Genomic DNA, 15855 nt, shown 5'->3' with positions numbered 1-15855 from the left:
TCACACCACCACACACACGAGGGCAGTCCCATGACACCTGGGACACCAGGCGGCCTCAGTCGCCCCAGAGCACTCCACGACCCGGCCCCACCAACCAGGGCCCCATGTGCAAAGGCTTCCCCCCCCCTGCCACGTGGGGGGGGTTCGTCCGCCTCATCTCACCCATCCGTCCATCTTTCCACCCTCATCTCATCCGTCCTTCACCTAGTCCACCCTCCAGGGCCTGACGCCTGGGGGAAACGCTCCTGAGCGAGGCGGCCCGAACCATGCTCGCTCACCACCTCCACACCACCAGCTGCGACCCCAGGCGAGTGCGGGAAGAACCGACGGGCGGCTCGCAGCGGGGGAGGCAGGGGCAGAGGCCGCCGGGGGACGGGGCGCATCCCCCTCCTCCACTTCCCCTTCCAAGGGGAGGGGCACCACGCGCCCACGCAGCACACAGCCCGGCGCTGGACGCCAAAACCCGGCCCGGCCCGGCGTGACCCTCCCCCAACTCGGAGGGGGGAGGCACAGGCCGCATTAGGCAAAAGAGCAGCGCTTGGCCCCCACCGCGGGGGCCAGCGCACCCCTCGCGCGAGGGCGGCTCTTGCCCACACGCTGTGGCAAGTAGCGCCGGCAGCTACTGCCCTGCAGACTTCAGGAGGGGCGGCGGCTGGGGGGTCCAGGTACCCCAAGGCCCCCCTCTCAGATCGCTAGAGAAGGCTTTCTCACCGAGGGCGCGTCGTGCCCCACACACCATCGCTCGCCCCTTCGGGGACCCACGGGAGTGGGAACACTCCCAAAAAGTGGGAAGTCAGAAGGGGGGGGGGTCTGCGGTATGGGTAAAGCACACAGCCCATGTGAGCGTCCACGGTCAGAGCCGGGAGGGCAAGAGTCTGTGCTGCCACCAGGCTTGCCTTTCAGACTTTTCCACGTGGGTGGAGGGATGCCACGTCCGGAAAGCCAGACGGGGACCCCCCCTTCACATCTCCCGGCCCACCGCGGTCGCTCTCACGACCACATGCAGCCTTCCCGGTCAAGGGAGAAGCATGGGGCGTGCCACTCAAGGGCCAAGGGCTGCCCTCACTGGCACACAGTGAGGGAGACCCATGACAAGGGGTCCACCTGAGCCCCTCCCGGGGAGGGGACACAAGCTTCCCCTGCCTTACCGTCTCGACCCCCTCCCCTGAGCTTTAGGAAGCTGCTCGTGGGGCACGCCACCACCACAGTGGGGACCCGAGGGGACTCACCGCTGGGAGAGGAAAACGACACCACCGCTCGGCCTCGGGCATCTGACAGGCAACCCGGAGTACTCCAGGGGCACCACAGAGGACCAGGGGAGGCACGCTCACGCACCCGCAGGGATGCGAAGCATGGCAGCGAGGGAGGCCTCCCCCCACTTTGGGGAGGGACCGCTCGCAAGGCACACGCCAAGGAGGCAAAGCGAGAATGCCTGCTGCGTCCCAAAGGACCCAGGCCCCCCCCCCCGACTGACACCCGAAGGCAGCAGGGCGGGAGACCAGAGGTCAGGCTGGAGGCCGCACCCCTGCCTTCCCCCACACCACCCGCAGGTGGGGGAGGAGCAGCGAGGGGCCCGCGACAGAATGAGAGGCGCGGCCCAACTCACCATGAGCGGCCGTCCCTCACCTGGCGCGGCTTAAGCCCAAGCCCAGGAGAGCGCCACATCACCACATCGATCAGTCCTGGCAGAGCCAGGGAAGAGCCCAGAAGAGGGGAGGGAGGGAGGGAGGGAGGGAGGGCCAGCAAAGACAATCACCACGGGGGCCTGCTTCAGCTTCACCGGCCCCCCCTCCTCCTCCTCCTCCTCCTCCTCCCCTTCCTCTCTCAGGGGAGAGACAGCGGCTGACAACCCCGGGAGGGAGAATGCCTGACACGTGGCACGGAGCCAACAGGGTGGGGTTGTTCCAGCCGAGCCGCCGGGTGCCCGCAGCAGGGAGGCACACAGGGTAGAAGACCCCACAGGGCCACGCGCCCTGCCGCCCTCGGGTCAGCCAAAGACCGGAGGGGACACCGCAGCATGGGCCAGCTGGATGCACAAGCGAGAGCCGGCGCACAGGCCCAGGCGAGCGGCCCCCACGCGGGGTGCAAAGGGCAGGGTCAGGCCTTGGACAGCAGCCGAAAGCCCAAAGCCCCCCACGTGCATCCAGAGGCCCAAGGTCTCCAGCGACAGGCGCTGAAGAGGATCGTGTCAGCATCTACCTGGTGACAGAAAAGGCCTATTTCGGCCGCGAAAAATGTCCATGCCCAGCAGCGGGGCCCACCCACAGGACGTGGGGGTATCCCCGGAACCCCCATCCGGACACTTGTCCCCCAGCCCTGCCCTAGAGTCGCCAGACCCAGCGCTCTCAGGGCCATCTGGTCGACCCGGGGAGCGTGACCGCAAGGAAGGGACAGGGACAGGAAGGAGGTGGAGCCGGCCGGCCAGCCGGGGAAGCCCTTCCCGGCTTGCCCACGCGGGCAGGTATCGGTCTGTCCGGAGCTCCAGACGGGGACTTGGCTCCCCCAAAATCCAGGACACACCATCCAGCTCAGGCCGGTCCCCACCTCCCGACAGATCGACCGACCGACAGGGAAACACTCCGAGGGCGGGGGGGCGGGGGGGGGGGGAATGAGAGCGTGGGAAACGAAGTCTTGTCCAACGACCGGGACCCTACATGGGCACGCCTCAGGCCCAGGTGCACCCTTCCCGGCCACACCCGGGAGCAGGGGGCCGGCGGGGTACCATCCACCATCTCCGGATCCATCAGGACTTGGAAAAAAAATGTTTCCACGGAGGCGCCTCCGACGAACGGACCCCGCGAAGGAAGGCGCCGGGGCCCGAGCCACCCTTTCCGCTCCACCCCTCACGGCTTGTGCCGGTCTAGACCTCGTCAGTACGACTCCGCACGGGCCGGCGGTAGCCATCAGTCGGGGGGCAGGGGGGGAGGGACCCATGCCGGCATGACGACCGGGAAACAAGCGTGCCGGCCACCGAGCCTGTCGCGCCCTCCAACGCCCTCACAGCGCACAGCCCGGGCCGCTCCTCACTTCGGGGATGAGAGGCTGGAGGGACGGCGGGCGGGAGTCATTCACGCTCCAAAGGGCGACCCGGGACAAGGCCAGGCCACCCGAGCACAGGCAGTCCCGGGCGCCGCACACCCTCTCCCCTCGCTAGGGAGGCGGCCCGGCCCAGGCCTGGTCGGTCCCCGGGGCCGGAGCGGCAAGAGCGGATGCTGGTCGACCCGGCCAGGCGGCCCCAGAACCTGCCTGGGGAGCGCGGTGACAGTCACTCCCTCACAGGCCTGCACGCCCAATCTCCGGTGAGAGAGGGACACTCCCAGGCCTCTGAGCCACCGGAGCTGTCGCCGCCAGTGTCGCCAGCCTCCCGGAACTCTGACTCAGGCCGGATGGCTGAGTCACATCCCTCGCGAAGGTCCCCAAAGCTGCAGAGGGAAGGGACGATATAAAAGCGGACACTAGATGGCACGCGACAACCGCCACCAACGTCACCAGGACAGATCCGGAAGGCCGGCCGGCCGGCGGCGACACAACGACACAGCGCCGGCCACCCAAATGCCCGAGCTCTTCCCGGGGCCGAGGCGCCAGGCGTCCTGCACGACCGCGAGGCTTCCACTACGGAGCTGCCTCCTGGCAAGGCACTGCGTGGCGTGATGGCAGCAGATGGAAAGAGGGGGGCGGCGGCGGCGGCGGCGGCGGCGGCGGGGAAGGAGCTGGGAAGAGGTTCTCGCTGTTGCCTAGAAGGAGCCGCGCTCGCTCCCCCAAGCATGTCCCTTCCTGGGCTTGGGAATTCCAGAGAGAAGCCGGCGCGGTGAGGGTGGCACTAGCGAGAGAGATCTCAGGTTCCCCTCCACCTTCTCTTCTCTCCCCCACCCCCACCCCACCTCCCTGCACGGAGCTGGAGGAGGGAGGGAGAGAGGGAGGGCGGGAGGGTAGGCGGGGACTGGCAAAAACGAAACCCGGCAAGCTCTCGGAGAACGACAACGCAGGAGTCGGTATACCTGCCACCCTTACCGACGGAGACGGTCTGTCAAAAGCAGACAAGCAAAGCCCAGAAGCTTAGGAAGGGAGAGAAGGATACAGTCGATCCTAGGAAAGTGGAAATGAAAATCTCTCTCTGCATAGACTGAGACAAAGTCCAAAGAGAACAAATGGCTGCCTGGGGCAAATGCTCTGGTGGTCAGGTCATAGAAACATGGATTTCAGCATGACTGACCAACCACAACGGAGGGAAAGTACAACGCAACACTATGAGTGTGTGTGTATGTGTGGGGGGGTGAACTGAAATCTCATCCAAAACAAAACAAAACAAAACAAAAAAAGGAAAACAACCCCCCCCCCAAAAAAAACCCAAAAAACAACAACAGATGAAGAAGAAGAAGGAAGCCCACGACCAACAGGGTCAAGGCTCCTGCTTTCTCACCGCGGTGGCTCTGGTTGCCCCTGTGTGGTGCAGGTTCCATCTCTGGCTCAGGAAAAACTTCCACTTGCTGCCCGTGTGTGTGGCCAAAAAGTAAAACATAAAGCTGAAACAGGAGGGAGAGGGGGTGGAGAAAACCCGAAACAAACAATAAACTTTGCAAGTCTCAGGATTGCCATCCTGGGGTAGTGGAAACAAATCCGACCAGGAACCATGAGGTTGCAGGTTTGATCCCTGGCTCACTTGTTGGGTTAAGGATCTGGCATTGCCGTGAGCTGTGGTGTCTGTCACAGACGCGGCTCGGATCCCGCGTGGCTGTGCCTGTGGTGTAGGCCGGCAGGTAAGGCTCCGAACTGACCCCTAGCCTGGGAACCTCCATGTGCTGCGGGTGTGGCTCCCCCCCAAAAAAAAACCAGAAAGAGAGAGAGAGAGAGAGAGAGAGAGAAGGAAAGAAAGAAAGAAAGAAAGAAAAGAGAAAGAAAGAGAGAGAGAGAGAGAGAGAGAGAGAAAGAAAGAGAAAGAAAGAAAGGAAGGAAAGAGAAAGATAGAGAGAGAGAGAGAGAGAGAGAAAGAAAGAAAGAAAGAAAGAAAGAAAGAAAGAAAGAAAGAAAGAAAGAAAGAAAAAGAAAGGAGAAAGAAAGGAAGGAAAGAGAAAGAAAGAAAGAAAAGAAAAAGAAAGAGAGAGAGAGAAAAGAAAGAAAGGAAGAAAGGAAGGAAGGAAAGAAAAAGAAGGAAAAAGAAATCCATCTCGGAGTTCCCGCTGTGCCTAGGTCACAGCTGAGCCTCAAGTTCGATCCCTGGCACAGGAAAGGCAGTGCAGCAGGAAAAAAAAAAAAAAAAAAAGAACAACTCCATCTTGCTGGTTGGGCAGGGGAGATGCAATTGCCGGATGACATTCCACAACTCTGCCAAACTGGCAAAACCACGACGCACTTAGTACAGGAGTCATTGAAGACATGGATGTGAAAGCATCTTCTTGCTATCGATTCATTTCCCACAATCCCAGGAAGAGCCATTGGAACAGGGCTCCCATTCTTGGCACGATATCTTTTCTATGTGTGGGTGGACGCATCTTTTCTCATGGTTGTTTTCCTTTTGACCAAATTTAACTTCAGCCTCCACCATGTCATCTTTTGGGCTCTCAAGCCTGCCATGAGAATATGGTCACCAAAGTCCTCGCCCAGAGGCACCTTTGCCCACCACCAGTGCCGCCGTCTCCCCCCACCTCCTCCTCCTCCTCCTCCTCCTCCTCCTCCTCCTCCTCCTCCTCCTCCTCCTCCTCCTCCTCCTCCTCCTCCTCCTCCAACCCCCGCCAAGCACCCCCCCCCCCCACCCCGCTTTGTATTGTTCAGCTGTCTTGCACTGGTCTCTCACACGGTGGCGGTGTGGTCCTATGCATGATTCCCAACCACATTCAAGTGGACTTCCGGGATCATCATTTTCTGTTTCCTAACTGCACTTTCGTCGTTCTTAGGAGGTTTGCTTCCCTTCCCCCCCCACCCCCCCCCCACCCCGCGCGCGCGCACGCTTGGTGTTGAATCGGAGCTGCATCTGCTAGCCTGAGCCACAGCCACAGCAACGGCGGGATCCGAGCCACATCTGAGACCTTATGCCACAGCTCGCGGAAAAATGCCAGATCCTTAAACCCCTGAGCGAGGTCAGGGATCAAACCTGCCACCTCGTGATTCCTAGTCCGATTCGTTTCCGCCGCGCCATGACAGGAATTCCTTCCTGTGTTCTTTTGGGTCATGGTTGTTTCCAGCTCCACAGAATTCCTCCCCGTGCTCATGTGACATCTGGGATGTGGCGGGTTGGGGGGGGGGGGGCAAGGTTTCGTTCCCCTACAGTCATGCCTTGAAAAAAGTCGTGTACAACGTTTCACATTCCAGATCCAGAAGCTGAATCCGCAGCCGGTTCCATCTCATGAAACCGATCTCCCAGCCCAGGAAAACCAAAGGTCGTGGTTGGAGCCCGTGATAAACCCCAGGTCTGAGTCCCGAGCACTGCTGCTCAGGGAAGATTTCGAGGTGTCAGGGTCCAAGGATCCTCCTGGGCACTTGGAAATGTCTCCGATGTGTGCAGGCAGGCATGAGGATGAGAAGGGGCTAAAGAGGGGCAGAGGGTGGTGATCTCTTGTCGGTGGATGTCAAGGGTTGGCGCTTCCTTTTGTGGATCTCCCGGAAAAGTCAAATGTGGGAGAAAAACTGGACCCGTGAGTTCGAGGAGAGGGATGGCCAGAGAAAACCAGAAGAATTCCATCTGCCGACCATTGGGTAGGTAGGAGGGCAAAAACCGAAACCTCGAGCATGACATGAACAGAACCACATGCTTCTAGCCACCCATAAACCCCGTAAGATAAGATCGTTTCTGCTGAGATACCCTCTCCCTCCCCCCACCCACCCAGGGCGAAGGATCCCTGGGTGGTGGCAGAGGGGCGGCAGCAGTCAGTGGCAGTGGCGGCGGGCATGGAACTTCCACAGGCCCTGGGGACACACCCCCCGCCCCCAGAAACCCCTAGAAGCTTGGAATTCTGATGTCTGTGGTGTGATGACCATAAACACTGGCTTTTGTGCCATGTCTGCTAGAAGATATGGTTTCCATGACAAATAAAGTGATTTTTAGCAAGTTTTTCTCCACTTGAGATGTATTGAAAATACGTCTTCATTCAGGGGGAGGTAGGTGTAGGTGACAGACGTGGCCGCTCAGCTCAGATCGGGTGATCTGGCAGGGCATAGCTCTGGCTGAGGTGCAGGCCAGCAGCTACAGCTCCGATTCTTCGACCCCTAGCCCAGGGAACTTCCATATCCCAAGGGTGCACTCCTAAAAAACAAAAAACAAAATGAACAACACACAAAGAGGGAGCATCTCATCGATGGCAGACCAAATTCCAATGTATATGTATACGTGTACATAGGTATGTACGTATGGATGTGTGTGTGTATGTGTATATTATCGAGAGAGAGAGAGAGAGAGAGAGAGAGAGAGAGAGAGAGAGAGAGGATTTTTTAGAGCCATAACTGTGGCATACGGAAGTTCCCAAACCAGGGTTCGAACCGGCATACATGGATACTAGTCGGGTTTGTTACCACTGAGCCACAACAGGAACTCCCCACATTCCAATATTTAATGAGAAAATACATTTTTGATGCTTTAGGCAACCCTGCAAACACCCTTATTTAAGTGACTGGACTTAACAAAAAGGAATCCCTAGCACCTAGTAACAGAACAAAGATAAAGAAACACAAGGCAGGAATTCCCGTTGTGGCTCGGTGGAAACGAACCCGACTAGCATTGACCCCTAACCTGGGAACCTACAAAATGGCACATGTGAAGCCCTAAAAGAAGACTACACACACACACACACACACACACACACACACACACACGGCACAGACAGATGCGAAAGGAAAAGAAAAGGAAGGAAAAAAGAAAAGGGAAGAAAGAGAGAAATGAACAGGCAGAGCAAGCCATTGTGAATGATCTCTAGGGACAGATATTTTTCTCCAAGCATAATTTTATTTTTCCCCAAGTGATACCAGACCTTCTCTCTCTCTCTCTCTCTCTCTCTCTCTCTCTCTCTCACACACACACACACACACACACTCTCCCTCCCTCTCTCTCTCTCTTTGAAAAAATTTATGTATTTAGTGGAGTTCCCATTGTGACTCAGCAGGTAGGAATCTGACTAGCATCCATGAGAGTGCTGGTTTGATCCCTGGCCTCGCTCAGTGGGTGAAAGATCTGGCATTGCCCTGAACTGTGGTGTAGGTTGCAGACACAGATCGGACCTGGTGTTGCTGTGTCTGTGGTGTAGGCCAGTGGCTCAAGCTCTGATTCCCTAGCCTGGGAACCTCCGTGTGCCGTGAGTGCCACCCGAAGAAAGCAAGGGTAAAAAAAAAAAAAAAAAAAGAAACATAAAAACCTGGATTGGGGAGATCCCATTGTGGCTCATTGGTAACAAAGCTGAGGAGCACCCACGAGGATGCAGATTCGATCCTGGGGTGGGGGGGTGGGGTGCTGGTGCTGGTGGTGCTGAGGTGTGTGCGTGTGGGGTGATAAATAGGTTACCTCTGGCTTCTGGGGGGTGAGAGTCAGCATGGTTTTCCTGCACCTGCTGCTCCTGGGCAATTATTTAGTTTTGGTTTCTTGTTCCTTTGTTTTTGTGGTCCTGCATTGTGGTGAGTACTGGTGTAAGTGGCAGGTTCCTATTTGATCCGACATTTCTTTGGCTCTGGTGTCGGTTGACAGCCATGGTCATGACTGGTGGTGGCTGTTAAGTCTCCAGGAGTTCCACGCAACATTCTGATTGTCTTTCTTCCTTGGGCTTTGGCTGCAGCCTCCCCCTACCCCCTACCCCCCCCCCCCCCCCGCATCATATGGAGGTTCCCGGGCTAGGGGCCGAATCAGACCTACAACTGCTGGGGCGTATGCCACAGTCACAAGCACCATCATATCCAAGCTGCGTCTGCAACCTACACCGCAGCGCAAGGTGATGCCACCAGATCCTAAACCCACTGTGGAAGGCCTGGGATCGAACCTGCAACCTCATGGTTCCTGGTTGGATTCCTTTCCACTATTCCACGACGGGAACTCCTGGGCTTTGGCTTTTGACAGGTGGAGGGACACAGCTTTCTGAAACGGTGGGGCCAGGGCAAGGCATAGAAACATAAGATGGATGTGAGCCTGCGCCTATTCTTTTCTCGTGTGCTGGGAAGATAAGGTGGCTCTTGCCAGCTGGGATTTCATTTCCCCACAAACGATCAGGCTCTTAAGGTATCAGGCAGGGAAGAGGGAGAGTCAGAGTTCCCATTGTGGCTCAGTGGTTAATGAATCTGACTAGGAACCATGAGGTTGCAGGTTCCATCCCTGGCCTTGCTCAGTGGGTTAAGGATCCAGCATTGCCGTGAGCTGTGGTGCAGGTTGCAGATGTGGCTCAGATCCCGCGTTGCTGTGGCTCTGGTGTAGGCCAGCGGCTACAGCTCCGATTGGACCCCTGGCAGGGGAACTTCCATATGCCGCAGGAGCGGCCCTAGAAAAGGCAAAAAGCCGAAGGTGGGGGGGGGGGGGGGACAGAAGAAGAGTGAGAATCACGGTCGGAAGAACATGGGGAAATCGGTGCTAGGTGCCTGGGTGTGTGAGTTCACACGGAATGCTAACCCAGACCCCTGGCCAGCCACATTTGGGGTATCTATCAACTTGACTCTCCACTCTCCAGCTCACCTGGGTGGTGCTGCCCTGCCCTGCCCTGCTCATGTAAGACCTGGCTCCTCCAGGGATGGCTTTGCACCAGAGGGAGACGGGGCAAAGTCACTGAGCTTAAGGTAATTTCTCCAAGAGAGACTCTGGGAGAAGGAGACCAGCTGGGTTTCTGTGTGTTCATTTTTCTTCCTGTCTGCTTGTTTGGTGCAGGCCAGTCCATGTGCCGAGACATTCAGAAACTCTGTACTAGCTGAGACTCAGACCTTGTTCCGAAATAAGCAAAGGGACTTTGAGCTGGGATCACTCCCTGACAAGTAGCTAGCAAAGAAGTTTCCCGTAGCTCTCAGGCCCCATCCCCGCCCTCAGGCGGGTGGGCGTGGGGAGGGGGTGGGGGGGGAGGGGAGGGGCTCGTTCAGGCAGGCAGGCAGGCAGGCAGGCAGGCAGGCAGGCAGGCGCTGGTTCATTAGTCCCGCACCCCCCCACTCCCGGCCCCAGCTGCCCGCCCCACCCCCCACCCCCGGCCGCCATCCCTGCTGCGCCGCCTCTCGCTTCCCAAATCGCCTGGACTCACGCCCGGGAAGGGGGGGAGGGGAGATCAGGAAGATCCAGGCCTCAGGGCCTGGGTTCAATCACTTCATTCAAATGCAGAAACTCTCCAGTCAAGTCAGAGGTGGTGACTTTTCCTGGAGCTTCTCTTTAGGGAAAGTGTTTTTTTTCCCCTCTTTCCCCAATTTCCCTACCCTCAGGCTGCCCCTCGCAGACTGCATGGAGGGGGGTGGGGGAGGATGTGTGCACGAAACTCGCCTCGTGTCAGGCCAAAGGAGCCCCCGCCATTTCCCAACCCGGGAAACCCCGCAAAACTTCTGGAGCATGTTGGCCTTGGTGTGGGAATGGACATCTTCACTTGCCATCTTCCTTTGCACGAGGAGGAGATTTTCATCTCCTGCTGTCTGGGGGCCAGAAAGGAGGGCCAGAGTGTCCCTTTGGTGTGGGCCGGTCCTTAAGTCATTTTACCTCACAGGAATCACCCACACAGGGCATGGAGACACGTTTGGGGTCCGCCTCCTCCGAAACGTCCCGGGAAACCTCACGTGTGAAAAACTGAGCTGGGGAGGTCCCATCGTGGTGCAGAAGTGGAAATAAATGCAACTAGGAACCATGAGGTGGCAGGTTCCATGCTCAGCCTCGCTCACTGGGTTACGAATCCCACGTTGCCATGAGCTGTGGGTAGAGGAGAGTGAGAAGGAGAGGGAGGGAGGGGGAAGGGAGAGATCCTCCATTTATGGAACTGGTTTCCTTGTTTTGAGATGACGTCGCTTTGGTGAAACAGTTGTCAGATGGCCTCTCAAAAGGCGGTGATGTGGATGGGCTCCCCGAACCAGGCCCACAGAAACCAAAGGAACGAAGGGGTTAATCCTTGGAGCCAGAGTTCCCTCCTCTGAAACTGAAACCAAGCTCAAGCCCGGGAGTGCTGGTGTGTTGGAGCCAGAGACATTGTTACAGCTAAAAGCTACTTTGAAATAGTCTCCATTAGGTTATGGCTTGCCTTGGCCCACGAACTTATGACTAATGACTACTGTCGAGTCAGAGTTGTAGTGAACCTGGTGTTTTCTCTACCCTTGAAACACTCCCTAAGGATTGCGCCCCCCCCCCCACCCCGTGGATGAGCAATCTTCACTCCGGAGAGAAGGTCAAAATGCCATAACCCCAAAGACACTAGAAACATTCCATGGACCACCTGACTCCAGCCTTGATGACTTTGAAATGGTCTATCCTAATCTCCTATCCAGGGAGAATGCAAGCACCCTGATGCTTCTAGACAGCTCCGCCACCCCCATGCCCACCATTAAGCTAAACCTATAGAACCCCTTGCTATCCCCTCTCAAGGGAGGACACAGTTTTGAGGTCCTTAGCCTGCTGTGGCCTCCTTAGCCTGGCAAAGCAATAAAGCTGTTCTTTATGCTTCACCCAAAACTCTGTCTCTGAGACTTAATTGGAGCTGGAGTACCAAGGCCGGTTTGGGCTGCCAAACTTTCCTGGAACTTTCAAACTGTTACATATGAAGAACGGAGCCGGTGACTCTGTGTGTGTGTGCGTGTACGTGTGAGAGAGACACAGAGAGACAGACAGAGACAGTGAGTGAGACAGAGAGAGACAGAGGGAAGAGAGAGGGAGAGGGGAAAGTCCCTTCAGTCTTTTGTTTTCTCGGTTTGTTTGTTTGTTTGTTTGTTTTGTCTTTTTGCCATTTCTTGGGCCGCTCCCATGGCATATGGAGGTTCCCAGGCTAGGGGTCGAATCGGAGCCATAGCTGCCAGCCTACGCCAGAGCCACAGCAACGTGGGATCTGAGCCGTGTCTGCGACCGACACCACAGCTCACGGCAACGCTGGATCCTTAACCCACTGAGTGAGGGCAGGGATCGAACCCACAACCTCACGGTTCCTAGTCGGATTCGCTCACCACGGAGCCATGACGGGAACGCCCCTTCAGTCTTTTGAAAGGCCCCTCTGAGAATGCCGTCAGGTGTTGGGGCCAACTTTCCGAGGGGCTCTTAGAGAAATGAACACAGGGTGATGGTTTCACTCTCAGAGACCATTTCTCTGATGTGTTCATCGAGGGACTCCACGGGCTTCCGTTTTCAGGGCCTCGGGACAAGCGATACGTGTTCTCATCCGCAAGGATGCCAGGTCCAAAGGGTGGGAGAAAATGGGAAACGCTGATGAAGAGAGTTGTAGCCAGAGATGGAAGGCAACTGGAAAAACTTCAGGATCCAGTCCAGTTTTCCAGCCACTGAGTTTCTGATTTCTGGAAGGATTTGGGTAGGGAGGAAAAGGTCAAGGATTCTCCATCCCTCTGACAGAGGTATAAGTTACAAAGTAGATGTACAACTTTTGAGAAAAAAACGAACAAACAAAGAAACAACCAAACAAACAATTTTTGTCCCTTTGTCTTTATCAGGAAAAGTGAAAGATGGAGAGAGGGAGGGAGGGAGGGAGGGAGGGAGGGTGGGTTGGATGGATGGATGGATGGATGGATTTGGGGGGCGGGGAGAAGATTCTTAGATCCTAATGACCCAATGCTTTCTCTAGTCCTGGGCCTTTAGGTGATATATCTATATCTATATATCTATATCTATCTGTATACACACACACACACACACACACACACACACACACACACACACACGTAGTTATTTTCTGTTTCTAGGGCTGCACCCATGGCACATGGAGGTTCCCAGGCTAGGGGTCCAATCGGAGCCGTAGCCACCGGCCTACACCAGAGCCAGCACAACGCGGGATCCGAGCCCTGTCTGCGACCTACACCAGAGCTCACGGCAACACCCGATCCTGAACCCAACGAGCGAGGCCAGGGATCGAACCCGCACCCTCAGGCCTCCTAGTCGGATTCGTCCAGCCATGACGGGAACTCCTACATATGTATATAGTATGCATATAGTATATCTTTTTTTAATGCCCACGCCCCAGCCCTATGGAAGTTCCCAGACTCACGGTCGAATCAGAGCTGTAGCTGCGGGCCTACCCCACAGCCACAGCAACGCGGGATCCTTAACCCACCAAGCGAGGCCAGGGGAGGGATCGAACCCACATCCTCACGGATCCTAGTCGGGTTCATTACCGCTGAGCCCTGATGGGAACTGCAGGGGACATCTTTTTTTTTTTTTTTTTTTTTTTTTTTAAGATGTAAGTTTGTTGTGGTTGTTGTGGTTGTTGGTTGTTGTTGTTGCTTTAGCTCGGCATACAGTGGGCTTGCTTACAATGTTGTGTTCGTTTCAGGTGTACAGTCAAGGGGATTCAGTGATCCATCTACATCCATCTATCCCTCCGTTCTTTTTCAGCGTCTTTTCCCCTCTAGGTGATTCCAGAATATTGGGCCATTCCTTCCTTGTGGGTGGGAACACCAGCGTGAAAAAAAACCATCACGGGGGAGTTCCTGTCGTGGCACCATGGAAGCGCATCCGACGAGGAACCTTTGCAGGGAAGGGTGTGGGTTCGATCCCTGGCCTCGCTCAGGGGGGCGGTAAGGATCCGGCAGGCAGTGCCGTGAGCTGTGGTGTCGGTCGCAGACGCGGCTCGGATCCCACATGGCTGTGCCTGTGGCGTAGGCCAGCAGCCGTAGCTCCGATTCAACCCCTCGCTTGGGAACTTCCATATGCCACGAGGGCAGCCCTAAAAAGCAGAGGGGGGAAAAGAAATCATGAGGGCGGGGGAGAGGGATCCATGAGGAGGATGGGATGAACATATACACACACAAAAGAGTCTCTATCCAATAGACGACGAACAGGGACCCCTACGCCACCTTCTGGAATCCAAACGCCAAAACCACAAAGCAGAGTTCCCGCCATGGCGCAGTGGAAATGAGTCCGACCAGGAACCATGAGGTTGCAGGTTCGATGCCTGTCCACCTCGCTCAGTGGGTAAAGGATCCGGTGTTGCCGTGAGCTGTGGTGTTGGTCCCAGACGCGGCTCGGACCTGGCATTCCTGTTTCTGTGGTGTAGGAGGTCAGCAGCTAAAGCCTCCGATTCGATCCGTCATCTGGGAACCTCCATATGCCGTGGGTGTGGCCCTCAACACACACACACACACACACACACACGCACGCACGCACGCACGCACACACGCACACGCACACGCACACGCACACACACACACACTCTGGAACCCCCTAAATGGGAGAAAACCGGACACAGTAGTTTTTTAGGGGTCCAGTCTCTGTGACAGGTGAGGATATCAGGCTTGCATCGAGGGAGGGAAGGCTTCACCCCACGCAGAAAACACACCCACCTACCCACCGACCGACCTTCCTTCCTTCTTTCCTTCCTTCCTTCCTTCCTTCCTTCATGAGAGAACAGTTGGATGACCCATCCTAAGTGTCGGTTGAATGAAGTCTAGTTACCAGGGTTCAGAGTGGGGGAGGGAGAGGGGTAGGAAGTCTGAAGCCTCTGGCGACTCTCCGAAATGTTCTCCCCCCAGGGTGACAGAGCCAGCAGGTCAGGCACTGCCTTCTCTAGAAACCTTCCTGCCCATGTCCAAGGGGGTGTGGGGGGTTGGGGGTGTGGGGCAGGGAGTGGGCCAGGGAGCCTGGAGAAACCCAGACCACCAAGCGGCCATTCTCCCATCGCCCCGACTGTTTGTTGAATGAACATAATGGACGTGATCCAAGTCTGCCACGCCGCCGCCGCCGCCGCCGCCGCCGCCACCACCACTTTCTCCATCATCTCCCCCACCCCCTTGCCTGCAGCCATCTTTGAAAAGGCTGCTGTTGTGGCTGCCTTTGCATGAAAGTGAGTGAGGACCCCTCCCTAATACGGAGTGTTTCAGTCCCTGGTGTCTCTGACAGCTCGCTCATGTATTGGTTGTGAACCATCTTGCCTTGAGGATTTGGAGGATTCGTGAACATTGCAGGAGCCATGGGAGCAGTGAAGTCCTTATCGCCAACCCGACACCCCCCCCCCCCAAATTTCGTGGCAGGGAGCACACTTTTCTTTCACCCAAGAGATTTATTTCCTGCTTTCTGAAGAGAGAAGGAAAGGAGGGTCAGAATGGTCCTCTGGTGTCTGGTGTCCTGTCCCTTTCATTGCACACACTCCTAGTGCCACTGCGGGAGGCACGTTCGGGGCGCGGGGTGGGGTGGGGGTGGGGGACCTGCTGCACGCACCCGCCCCTCACTTTCAAATGCGAAACTCAAGGAGGATGTGAATGTCCTCCATGCCACCGATCAGGTGAACGGGATGGCTTTCTAGGGAAATCCTGGTGTTTCCTTTCACTGCCATGACGAACACCCAGAAACAACCCTGTAAGTTCATACAACTTTGTCAGTCAACTGTATTCCAATAAAATGAAAAAGCAAGACACAGACACACCCACACGCACACACACACACACGCGCGCGCACACACGCACCCCAACCCAGAACCAAACACCCTCTCCTGAAATGGGGGGGCGGGCCCACCGGAGAATGAGCAAGAGAATTCCAGAGTCGGTAGGAAAGTGTCATCTGCAGCGGTGTGAAAAACCCCAAGCTCTTTTCTTCCTGTCAAGGTGAATAAACTTTGTTAATGGGAGTGGGTGCCCTCAGTGTGCCCTCCGAGAGGAAAGGCAGGGAGCATTTTCTCCCTGAAGAGCTTAGTGCTGTCATAGCACTGACGGACAGGATGAACGATCGGTGAGAGGTGGCAGCAGCAGTGGTGGCCGCCTGCACTGCCTGGGCGGATTGGAAAC

Source organism: Sus scrofa, chromosome 8 (genome assembly GCF_054392235.1).
Source record: "Sus scrofa isolate SSC_HxYL_T2T_F1_AM1 chromosome 8, Sscrofa_HxYL_maternal_Yorkshire_Landrace_v2.0, whole genome shotgun sequence".
Classification (NCBI taxonomy): domain Eukaryota; kingdom Metazoa; phylum Chordata; class Mammalia; order Artiodactyla; family Suidae; genus Sus; species Sus scrofa.
This window is presented reverse-complemented; position numbering follows the sequence as displayed.